The sequence below is a fragment of the Siphateles boraxobius genome, unplaced genomic scaffold, assembly GCF_051911475.1.
Source record: "Siphateles boraxobius isolate OS27281-9 unplaced genomic scaffold, OSU_SipBor_1 22, whole genome shotgun sequence".
Classification (NCBI taxonomy): Eukaryota; Metazoa; Chordata; class Actinopteri; order Cypriniformes; family Leuciscidae; genus Siphateles; species Siphateles boraxobius.
The window spans coordinates 10,110,808-10,123,193 of record NW_027508833.1 but is presented as its reverse complement, the minus strand read 5'-3'; positions in this window follow the sequence as shown (position 1 = coordinate 10,123,193).

Here is a 12,386-nt window from a genome sequence, read left to right as displayed (position 1 = left end):
CCGATTCAGCCATTAGCCTACCTTCGTGATCACGCAAAGAGGTCTGCAGTGGCGGTCCGTTCAGAATTCCAACCAACATAAAATATAAATAATTACGCTGTGCATGTACAAAAAAAATGATTTAGGAGGGAAATGGACTGCTCCCGTAACGTAGAAAGCAACGACTATATTTGCAGCAATGTTCGGTAAATATTAACTTCATAAAATGAAACCGGAGAGATAGTTAATGAGTGAATTAACTATGTTCCTAAATACGTAGCTAAATAACTGTTAACGGGATTCATTTCAGTATGGCTAATGTACCCCCTCATCCTACCCTAATCATAGACTAAACCATTCATTAGAAAACACACACAAATACATGTATACGATGTACTGTGTACAGTAGGCTACATATGTATATATATAATTCAATCACACATTACAAACCCTAACCCATACACATAATATATTAATTGTGTATGTGTATGTGTATATATATATATATATATATATATATGAATGCATGTGTATTTATGTAGGCCTATATGTATTACACAAACACACATTTTGACAAATATGCATATACACACATAACCCTAACCCATTTAAATAAATGAATTGTGTGTGTGTGTGTGTGTGTGTATATATAACATTTTATATATATATTAATAATATTATATATTATATACATCAGGTTACCGTAAGTTAGCTAACGTTAGTGTCACGTAAGCTATATCTGCAATTAACCTATTATCTTCCAATAAACATTAACTAAAACTGGCTACATAAAATATAACTACTGACTAGATTCACGAGAGGTCGGCTAATGTGAGTAAAAGTAAAAAAATACAGTAATTTCATTAATTTACCAACGGGCGTACTTCGGAAACACTGAAAATGAATGGGGTTCAATGCTGGAACTATCAGTGTTTGGAACTATACACGGGTTTCTTGTATACAAACAATACCGGATGCGCGCGCATCCAGGGGGCAAAAAAAATGCTATCTGTTATGCCGAGTTCTGAAAAGAACATTGTAATTAACGTAGATTTCGCATTGTTTGTAATTTCTTGTTGACTCAATAATAACTGCAATTTCAGAGTTGGATCTGTTTTTTTGTGTTTCATATTAATATAACATTATGTAAAACGTCCAACTGTTTACGAATCAAAATCCGGACATACTGTGATACATGTATGAATTATCATGTTAGACTAAGTTAGTAATGTAATAGCCTCTATAGAGCCCGAATTTGCTTTTATATTAGTTAACCTTGTTTACGTCACTTTACGACCTGCAACATATCATGACTGCACACAAATAACGTTACTTTACTGTAAATCAAAGATTTGACGATGGATTATGTGGGAAGTAGATGTCTATGGGAAGTAGTACCTCCGACCGTGGCGATTATACTCTCAGCAATGGCGAGGAGATCTTGTCGGATCCCTACGCAATACCTGACGATCTTTGGATTGTGGATGACAAGAAGTGGCCAGCAATTGTATGGCCTAATATATATATATATATATATATATATATATATATATATATATATATATATATATATATATAATTGTCTAATTCAGACACCAAGTGTGTATACAAGAGAAATGATTAGAGCGTACAAATCCCTTGATGCATACAACTACGTGCAATGTGGTCATGTGCAGCTCGTCAAATACTTTGATGCTGCACCGGATTTTTGCGTGTTGAGGTCAGATGTGCTCCCTAGTCAAAGGCATGATGCCTGGGTGTATGTCCATAAGGGCCTTGGTTACATCCTTACTGCTAACTGCAAATGCATGGCAGGGTACGTCTATAAAAATGTATCTGCCATCAGAAACCCTTTACTCCGGTACGAAGACCGCAGGTCTTTTGCCCCATGGCTGCGTGCGCAAGCAGTGATGACGTCGCCGAGAAATCCATGTATTGGCTGCTCCACGACACGCGTTACTTCCGCATTCCAAAGTTCCTATGGCGGTCTATGGGAGTGTCGCAACTCTTTCTCTCTATGGCACTGGCAGAACGCTTAAGCTTCTTCAAAAACCAATGAGGTTCATTCTCATTGTAGGAGCCATTTATGTTTATTGTTGGCATGATATTTTATTTTTTGGATATTAGTATTTTGGACACTGGGTGGCAGTGATTAGATGCACATACAGTTGTTGTATTATGTGACAGGAAGTGGTAGGCACAGCACACACAGTTCTCACCAGACCACGGATTAAGGCATGTTCACACCGGGACGAATTTTGCGCGCGATATTCGCAGACGTTTAAAGCCTCGTGATTTAAAAAAAAGGGCGCCAATGTGAGTGTGCACACCGACGCGAAAAACACCCTGCGTAAAAGCGTCATTTTTTAAAAAAACGCCTCGGGTTCGTTTTTTGGGTATGACGCACCGCGTCAAAAACTATCCGACCAATGAGATTGCCACTTTTGCTCACGTGTCTGGAGCTTCTGAAGTTACAGTAAAACACAACTTGGTGGCGCTCAAACACAAAACGGTCTTGCCGAGCACACATACATAACGGCGAAGAAGATATACGCCAAGTAGCGTCTACAAACTGCCGGGAAGAGGACGAGGAAGATGCAAGCCAAGATAAATGTAGAGCTGCTGGTCTCGTTGGTGTCGGAACATAAGGAACTGTATGACAAACGCTACAGAGACTACAAAAATATTGATAAAAGAGAACTTTTATGGAGTGGTATTACAGAGCAAATGGGCCTTGATGGTGAGTTTAATTGTCTTTCATGTACATAGGCTTGTAACTTTTTCCAACATTTTCTGTTATTTCTGGGGTATTTCTGTTTTACATTAAGCGCCATCTAATGTCAGGGAATGAATTTGCATGTTCACTCGGCTCATCGTCAGCGAAAATCGCTTGAGTGTGAACACAAAAAACGCGTTGAAAAACGCGGGCGAATAACACGCGCCGATATGCGTCCCAGTGTGTACGGGCCTTTAGAGTCCACAGATCAGAATACACGCAAACAACTGGAAAGAAGAAATCAACCGGTATGTTCATCTGTTTACACTATTTACTGCAATAAACCACAAACCTCAATTGCAAAGATATCTGGAAAATCGTGTGTGTCTGCGTAAAAACGTCATCCCTACCTGTGCATGATGGCAAAGATAAGTATACTGGAAATAAGGCTAGAGGTACAGTAAGGCAAAGATTGCCATAACATTAAGTGAGAACTTGGCTCTATGTGAAAATTGGGCCTGTAAAAGTATTTGAACTGGATAAAGATTCTTTCCACGGAAGAACCGATTGATTTCTTTCATAAAACTGGACGCCGCCATTCCCAATCAAGGGAACAACGGAACATTGATGTCACCTGTGCGGAGCTGATTGACGGAGATTGGAAACTCCGAACAACAACTCGCAGGTGGAGGGGTAATGTGTTATTAGCCACCCAGCCAAATTTGAATGATAAAAAAAGCCGGTAAATACATAAAATAAGCTATCAAAATCTTGAAAAAATGAGCAGTAGACTACTGCTCTCAAACGCTAGGGGCGTGTCCGCTGGCTGCGCTGAAACCACATCCACTCGCAGTAAAGCTGCCGTTGCCACACTCAACTGTCACCCGCTACAGCCGGAATGGATGCTCCTAGCAGCTTATTAGATTGATTATAACATAAGCACACTTCATAAAAGGCAACTTACACTCATTGGTGGACACTCACTGCCGATGATGGCAACAGTTGTCAGCGCGACGGGAGGATGAAGGCCGAGGTGGGAGATAGTCGGTTCGGCCTCATTCACCAGTAACAGCGGATCAGTGAATCCCAGTTGTCTTCGATGAAAGTTTATAAAACTATCCTGTGTAAAATGATCACTACAGAGGCAGGTTTTGGTGGTGATCCTCAGCTCTCCATCAAGGTGGCTCTTCACAAAATTAATCCACCTCTTCTTGATGTGATCGTTTTTAGGAAATTTAAATATGGACACCGATCTGTTTTGTACATGATCGCATACAGGTAGTACGCATTTCCGTGATGAAGACATAGCTAACTAGCGAACTGTACGCTTTAGTAACAAATAATAGTACTGACAGTAACTCACGATTGAGCGCCAAACTGATGTGAATCTGCTCTATTTATATTGTTAGTGGAGCGGCCAGCCTCAGTGGTTCTAGTGCGTCATCAAGTAGGGGCGTGTCCAGGTGCTCAGGGGCTCCAGTGCGTCATCGAGCCCCGTTTTAGACCCGCCCAAAAAATCCCGAAAATAGCAATGGTGAAAAACTGTTTAACGGTCTAACTCCACAATTGACCTATGGCTAAGCCACGCACCCAAACGCGATGAGCCAATCACAGTGCGCATAGTACGCATTTCCGTGATGAAGACATAGCTAACTAGCGAACTGTACACTTTAGTAACAAATAATAGTACTGACAGTAACTCACGATTGAGCGCCAAACTGATGCGAATCTGCTCTATTTATATTGTTAGTGGAGCGGCCAGCCTCAGTGGTTCTAGTGCGTCATCAAGTAGGGGCGTGTCCAGGAGCCTCGTGGCTCCAGTGCGTCATCAAGCCCCGTTTTAGACCCGCCCAAAAAATCCGGAAAATAGCAATGGTGAAAAACTGTTTAACGGTCTAACTCCACAATTGACCTATGGCTAAGCCACGCACCCAAACGCGATGAGCCAATCACAGTGCGCATAGCTTCTAATACACTCGGACATTCTCTGCTTCCACGTCCATTGAAATGCATTGCAGTTAATCAGTTTTCATATGTTTTTTCTTGTCATTTAAAGTTTAAAATTTTCAAACGGTGTGCATGGAGAACATGCTACTCCAACACTAGGTGAGTGGCTGGGCGACAGTGTGTATTTTTTACCCTTTCCAAATTAAGCCACATCTCAACCGAGATAAGTGTCTGCTCTGGATTAAGTTATGCGGTAGAACACAACACCAACTAAACGTGGATAAATTAAACAAGGATGTCTACATCTGTTCTAAGGTAACGTTAAGTCAACAACGTATTTGAACGTTATTTTTAACATCTCTAACGTAACGTTAGGCTAACGTTAGCCTAGCATTAGAAAACGTTAATGTTAGCTTCAAGCTGCGTTGTACATCATGTCACTTAGCTTCATTAACGTATATGTAAATAAGATAACAAATGTTAGCAGTGTTGTGCTGAATGATTCATGTAAATACTGTAGCACCACACTAATGTAGAGTTACTCTTGGTTTAGATGGTAAAAAGGCTTGTCCTGGAAACGTATGCAACTTAGACCTGTACATATTTAATTTGATCTTGAACCATTAATTACATATTAAAGCACAGCATTTTAGACAACTTTCTACCAAAACAACTGGGGAACTTTGTGTTGTTGTTTTTTTAGCAAAACATGTAGCCTTTTCACTCCTCTTCAACATAAATAAATATAGCGCCTGTCACCGAACGTTGACTGTTTGTCCGAGTGAGTGGAGTGGGCGTGGCTTAGCCATAGATCAATTCAGTACTTCACAGTTCACAGTCTTTGTAATATGTTTTAGCAATACATTTCTAACATTTATAATGTGTTTAGAATTTTTTTTAAATTGCCTTTACAGGGACTTTAAGCTTTATTAGAAAAGCTATGAAACAGTGACCAGTAACTGCTACACTAATGGATTTCGTTGCCTGAAACCTATACTGTCACAACAATACCAGCTGTTTAAAACATCGGCCATCGGAGTGTGGTTTACTGGATCACGCTAAAAGTGAAACAAATATGTTTTATTGTCAAGTCTGACGTTCGGTCACAAGATGGCGATGTTGCACTGGATTCTGAAAACAAAAAAAGGGTTATTAAATGCACTGATAAAGGTTTGGAAATGTTAATTGAAAACTGTCAGAAAACAAGACACTTGAAATGTAAACAAGCTATGAAGTCAATAGTATTGCTGAAAGAGTTCATGAAATCAAAGGAGAATGCAAATGAAGTGCAATCTAACTTGGTTAAATTAATCAACATCTGTGATGAAGCCAAAATAAATCATGAGTCATTGGTGAAGTTACCACTGCCTGAAAATAAACTTGAAAAGTAATGTTTTCAACAAAGAATGGAAACTTTTGATGGTTTTATACAGGATGTAAAAGAGTGGTTTTCAGAGGTTGGATGGCATAAAACACACACCTGAAACACATTGCTGAAAGTGTAAACACAGATGATATTGGACCGGATGACATTGTCAAAACTTAAATCAAACCACAAATCAAGTTCTTCATCACGTGTATCTTCAGCATACTCTGCTCACATTAAAGCTCAAGCAGAAAAGGCATGGAATGGGTTGCCGCCCTGCAGAAAAAGCATGACCTTGAGGCAAAGGAAGAACAACTGAAAAGGAAGAAAGAACAACTGGGACGAGAGACTGAACTGGCAGCAAAAAGCAATGTACTGGAATCAATGGAATCAAGAAACAGCTCAAGAGTATCTCATGGGATGAACTTTGAGAAAAGGAACTGCTCAAAAGAAAACGTCAGTCAAATTATGCAAACACCCACATGTAAACACCTATTTACCTGATCAAGTGCAACAAAGACAGAATATGTTGATGGGAACTGAATCTCCTTCCCAGCAACAGGTTGTTCGACCAAAGGAAAGAGCTGATGAACCATATGTTAGAGCTCAGGATATGACTCATCTAACACAACAACCTGTATTTAATGATGGTAATCAAGGTGATATCTATCACATAATTCAGAGCTGAAGTGGCATCACAGCTCTTCTCGCTCAACAAAATCTCTCTACTACTTTACCACCAAGAGACATTCCTGTTTATGATGATGATCCATTGGAATATGGAGTTTTCATCAGGGAAATTGAGAGAGGAGTGGAAAGAAAGACAGATGACTCCAGTGACTGCCTGCATTTCCTAGAGCAATACACCAGAGGGCATCCAAAAGATTTAGTCCACAGCTGCCAACATTTGTCTCCAGCTGAGGGCTATAAAAGAGCAAAATATCTACTTAAAGAACATTTTGGTAATGAACATAAGATTGCCACAGTATACATGGATAAAGTATTTGCCTGGCCAGCGATCAAGCCAGAGGATGTGAAAGCATTGCAAGCGTTTTCATTATTCCTGAGAGGTTGTTGCAATGCAATGGAACAGCTCCCCTATATGGAGGTGTTGAATGTTGCTTCCAGTATGAAGACCATTCTTCTGAAACTGCCTTACAAGCTCAGAGACAAGTGGAGGAATAGGGCATGTCAGCTCCAGGAACAACATGGATGTCGAGCTAGTTTCTCTGACTTGGTAGACTTCATGGAGAGACAAGTGAAGATATTGTCGAATCCACTTTTTTAAACATCCAGGATGCTAAGACAACTACATCTGTCAGAAGCTCCACCTTTGTCAAAGCAAGAGAAAAGCGGAGACCAAGAGGAAGCAGTTTTGCAACTATTGTAACACCTGTAGAAACACCAAAACAAGAAAAAAATGACAACAAATTGAATGAAAAATGTATCTGCCACTAATTCTCAAAATTCCTGTTTGTTCTGTGATAGAGATGGTCACACATTGGTGGGGTGTCCACAAATCAGGAAAAAGATGCACAGGGAAAAATAGACTTCTTAAAGAAAAAGGGAGTCTGTTTTGGATGTTTGAAGGTAGGACTGCAATAGTCCTTTGACTTGTGACGTGTGCAACAAAAATCATCCTGAAATACTTCACATTGAACAAAAGGACAGATATGAATGAGAAATCAATTGGGAGCAATGCTGTTCTCTCACCTCATACATGTGGGCATATTGGGGCCGGTGAAGAAGCCTGTCTCTTCTCTATTGTTCCAGTACAAGTAAAGACCCACAAGGGAGACACAGTGTTGCAAACTGATGGATTTTTGGATCATGGAAGCTCATCTACCTTCTGCACAGAAAGCTTGATGAGAAGACTGAATGTAACAGGACAAAAAGCCAGTATTCTTCTGCGTACAATGAACCAAGTGAAACCTGTGACCAGTCATCATATCTCAGGTTTGGAGATATCAAGTCTGGACAAAAATGATTTCATACAACTGTCCAATGTATTTACACATAAGACCATGCCTGTTTCCAAGCTCAACATTCCCTGACAAGAAGACCTGATTCAATGGCCTTACTTGAAGGATGTCAGGATTCTTGAAATAGACGCTGGCATTGACCTGCTCATCGGCACAAATGCTTCTAAGGTATTGGAACCTTGGGAGGTGGTCAATAGCCAAGGGGATGGACCATACGCTGTCAGGACCCTACTGGGGTGGGTCATTATGGTCCCTTGAGAGGAGACAACGACATCAGGGATGAGAATGGCTGCCCTGTTGCTGCTGTCAATCGAATGTCTATTGTGAATCTAGAGGATCTACTGGTTAAACAATTATGACTTCAATGAAGTAACCAGCAAGGAAACCGAGGAAATGTCCAGAGAAGAGATAACATTCTTGGATATTGTGAATCACTCAACTAAAATTACAGATGGTCACTACTGCCTAGACTTACCTTTCAAGCAAAAAATCCCAGCATGGCAAATATCCGTTGCATAGCAGAGCAGCGCATCCAAAGTCTGAAATGCAAGTTTCATAAAAATGAGATGTTTCACAATGAATATACAACTTTTCCTCAAAGAAATAATTGACAACGGCTATGCTGAAATGATACCAGTAGATCAACTGAATCGGAATGATGGGGAACTCTGGTACATTCCACATCACGGGGTGTATCACTTGAGGAAAGTAACCTTAAGAGTGGTCTATGACTGCGATGCTGGCTTCAAGGGAACATCGCTCAATGAACAACTGCTACAGGGTTCAGATCTCATCAACTCACTCATCGGATTCAGACAAGAGCCGGTTGCCTTGATGGCTGACATCAAAGCAATGTTTCACCAGGTCAAAGTAAAAACATATTGACTATCTGCGATTTCCTATGGTGGCCTGATGGTGATGTGCAGTAGGATCTCGTCGAATACCGGATGAAAGTACACCTCTTTGGAGCAGTGTCATCACCAAGTTGTGCAAACTTTGCACTAAGAAAGACAGCTGAAGATAACAAAACTCACTTTCTAGCAGGGGTTATAGACCCAGTAAAGAACTACTTTTACGTTGATGATTGTTTGAAATCCAAGTCCATAGAACATAGGACGCTGTTCTTTTGGTAAGAGACCTGTGTGCTCTCTGCATATTGTCAAAGTGGATCAGCAACCGCCGTAAAGTATTGGCATCCATTCCACAAGAAAACAGAACCAAAGAGACAAAAGAGGATTTGGAGTTGGATTTGGACAACCTCCCGATGGAAAGGGCACTAGGATTGCACTGGTGCGTTGAAACAGATGTGTTCATGTTCAAAATTACTGCACAGCCACGAGCATACACCAGACGCGGCATCTTGTCCGTGGTTGGCTCTGTATACGACCCTTTAGGATTTCTAGCACCGTTTATTCTGCCAGCCAAACAGATTATGCTGGAACTCTGTAAAAAAAAAAAAAAAAAACTTGGATGGGACAAAAACTGTTTCTCAGCAGTGGACAGGATGGCTGGCAGATCTGAACAAGATGACAGAGTTTAAAGTGGACCCTTGCATGAAGCCCACAAGCTTTGGTCAAATCAGAAATGCACAGTTGCATCACTTTTCAGATGCCAGCGAGAGTGGATACAGTACGGTTTCATATCTTAGACTGGAAAACAACGACAAGGAGGTGCAGGAACCTGTAAAAGCCTCCATTTACAGATGTAGGAGTAGACTACTCCGGTCCTATAGAGATCAAGAGAGGATGAAGTCTTGAAAGACGCAGCACATTTGAGCTTCAGCAAGAACCAATTAGGTTAATTCTCGTGTTACGCAGCACGTTTGAGCTTCAGCAAGAACCAATGAGGTTCATTCTCGTGTTACGCAGCATGTTTGAACTTCAGCAAGAACCAATAAGTGCATCAAGCAGGTTCGGTTGAGCTTCTGTTTATTTACATTAGATTTACATTTAGTCATTTAGCAGACGCTTTTATCGAAAGCGACTTACATTTGAGGATTAAACCAAGCGGGTCATCGTGGAGAGGCGAATACAACGCAAGAAGTGCTCAGAATACAAAGTTCAAACATTGCTCAGAGTAGCATAAACCAGACAAGCGAAGATTTCAAGAAATCTTTTTTTTTTTTCTATATTAAGTGCTCACGGAAGAGATGTGTTTTCAGTTGTCTTTTGAATGCTGTCAGGGATTCTGCATTCCGGACGAGGGTGGGTAGATCATTTCACCAGCATGGAACCGTGAATGAGAATGTTCTGGAGAGTGATTTTGTGCCTCGCTGTGATGGTACAACGAGCCGTCGCTCATTGATCGATCGTAGGCTTCTGGTAGGGATGTAGACCCGTAGGAGGGAGCTGAGCCAGTGGTCAATCTGTAAGCAAGTGTCAGCGCCTTGAACTTGATTCGAGCACCGAGTCGTAACCAATGCAAGGAGATGAACAGCGGAGTGACGTGGGCCCTTTTGGGCTCGTTGAAGACAAGATGAGCAGCAGCATTCTGGATCATTTGTAAGGGTTTAGTTGCACATGATGGAAGTCCAGCTAGAAGAGCATTGCAGTAATCAAGCCTAGAAATAACCAGGGCCTGGACAAGAAGTTGTGCTGCACGCTCAGTTAGGAAAGGCCTGGGGCCTCATGTATCAATCTTGCGTACGCACAAAAACTTTGCTTACGCCAGCTTTCACGCTCACGGTCGGATGTACTAACAGTGAAATTAACGTGAGAATGTGCGTTCCTCCACGCCAATTTCATGTCTGGCGTACGTACATTTCACATAGTTTTTGTCCGCTGGCGACTCTTACAGGCAATGAAGTTAAGTTGCAAACATTACACAACGAATTGTTCTACAAGTCTATCGCACTACCACCTGTGGGAAGCATTGCTATTAATTTGCAATTTATAAAATAATTTACATATATTGTCACACGAGCCTTATGGGAATATTCTATCAATTATGCAATTAAGTAAGAACATATAAAAGCATATGCAAATTGATACAACCCTTAGTCTATGGCAATGGCAGCTTTGGCCTTATTAGAGGACATTGCTAATGGCAGAATCCGAAGAGAATGAGTTTTTAGGGACCACAATGATTTTCTGGCCCAGGATGATGACTGGCTTATCAGCCGTTTCAGATTTCCAAGGGCTATCCTCTTGGAGCTCTGTGCTGAGTTGGGTCCGAATCTAGAGAGAGAGAGACAGCGAGGAGCCACGCAATACCCGTTCCCTTGCAGGTGCTGAAAACACTTGGTTTCCTGGCAACTGCTTCTTTCCAAAGGGAACTGGCAGACCACTCAGGAATAAGCCAGTCGTCTTTGAGCCGCGCAATGCCAGCGGTATGGGTCGGGATCATCCGCATGTCTACCAGGTATATAAGGTTCCCATATGATGCAGTTGACCAGCCAAACATTAAAACGCATTCCCTTTCAAGGGAACTTCGAGCTGCGTCAAACGCTGCGGGAACGCCCCTGCGTTGTGCGTCATGAAGCACGTATGGAATCAGCCCAATGGAGAGATGAAACGTCATAGGCGGGTGACGTCATCGACCAGGAAACTATAAAGCACCCCAAAAACACAAGCGCATTAGCTTCTGTGCTTTCAGTCGCGCTACATGTGAATCTGTCCCTGTGTGATATTGTCTGTCTTACATACCCTGCACCACACAAACAATTTATCCCTATATATATATATATTGAGAGATTATGGCGGACGAACAGCAGTTTAGAAAGTGTGTTCCTCCCTGCTCGCGTTATTTAACGAGCGGGGATACACATGATCTTTGTGTTGTTTGTTTGGGAGTTCAGCATGCCCAGTTTGCTCTCGAGGGAGCAGACTGTGAGCATTGCGAGCGTTTGCCGTTAAGGACGCTCCGCTCCCGCCGATCGCTCTTTGAGGAGAGCGGTTCGGTGCGCGCTCCCCGCGGTTCGGGTCCCGCTTCTGCCGAGGCAGAGCGGCGGCGCTTATCGTGGGGATCGCAGATGGATCTCACAGCGGGGTTTGAGACGGGCTCTGCCTTATCTCTCCCTTCACCTGTGAGATCCAGTGCCTCAGTCCCGGGTTCGGAAGCACGCGCTGCGGTTTCTTCCGCTCGGGCTGAGGCATCAATGCTGCAGCTATCCAGTTCTGAGGAACTTGATGTTGTTAGTGTTGAGGGAGATGTGGAGGATTCGCCACCCCACACTCCTGAGAGTGATGAGCTTATGGAGGTGTTAACAAGAGCTGTTGAAAAACTTAATATTGAATGGCCAGTGACTAGACAGGAGTCTGTTTCTAAGTCAAAGTTGGATGAGAGATTTTTGCCGTCACGTGTGCAGCCTCCACGCCGGTGCCTGCCGTTTTTCCATGATCTCCACACCGAGGTGTCGAAATCATGGAGAAAACCGGTGTCATATAGAGTGTTTAGT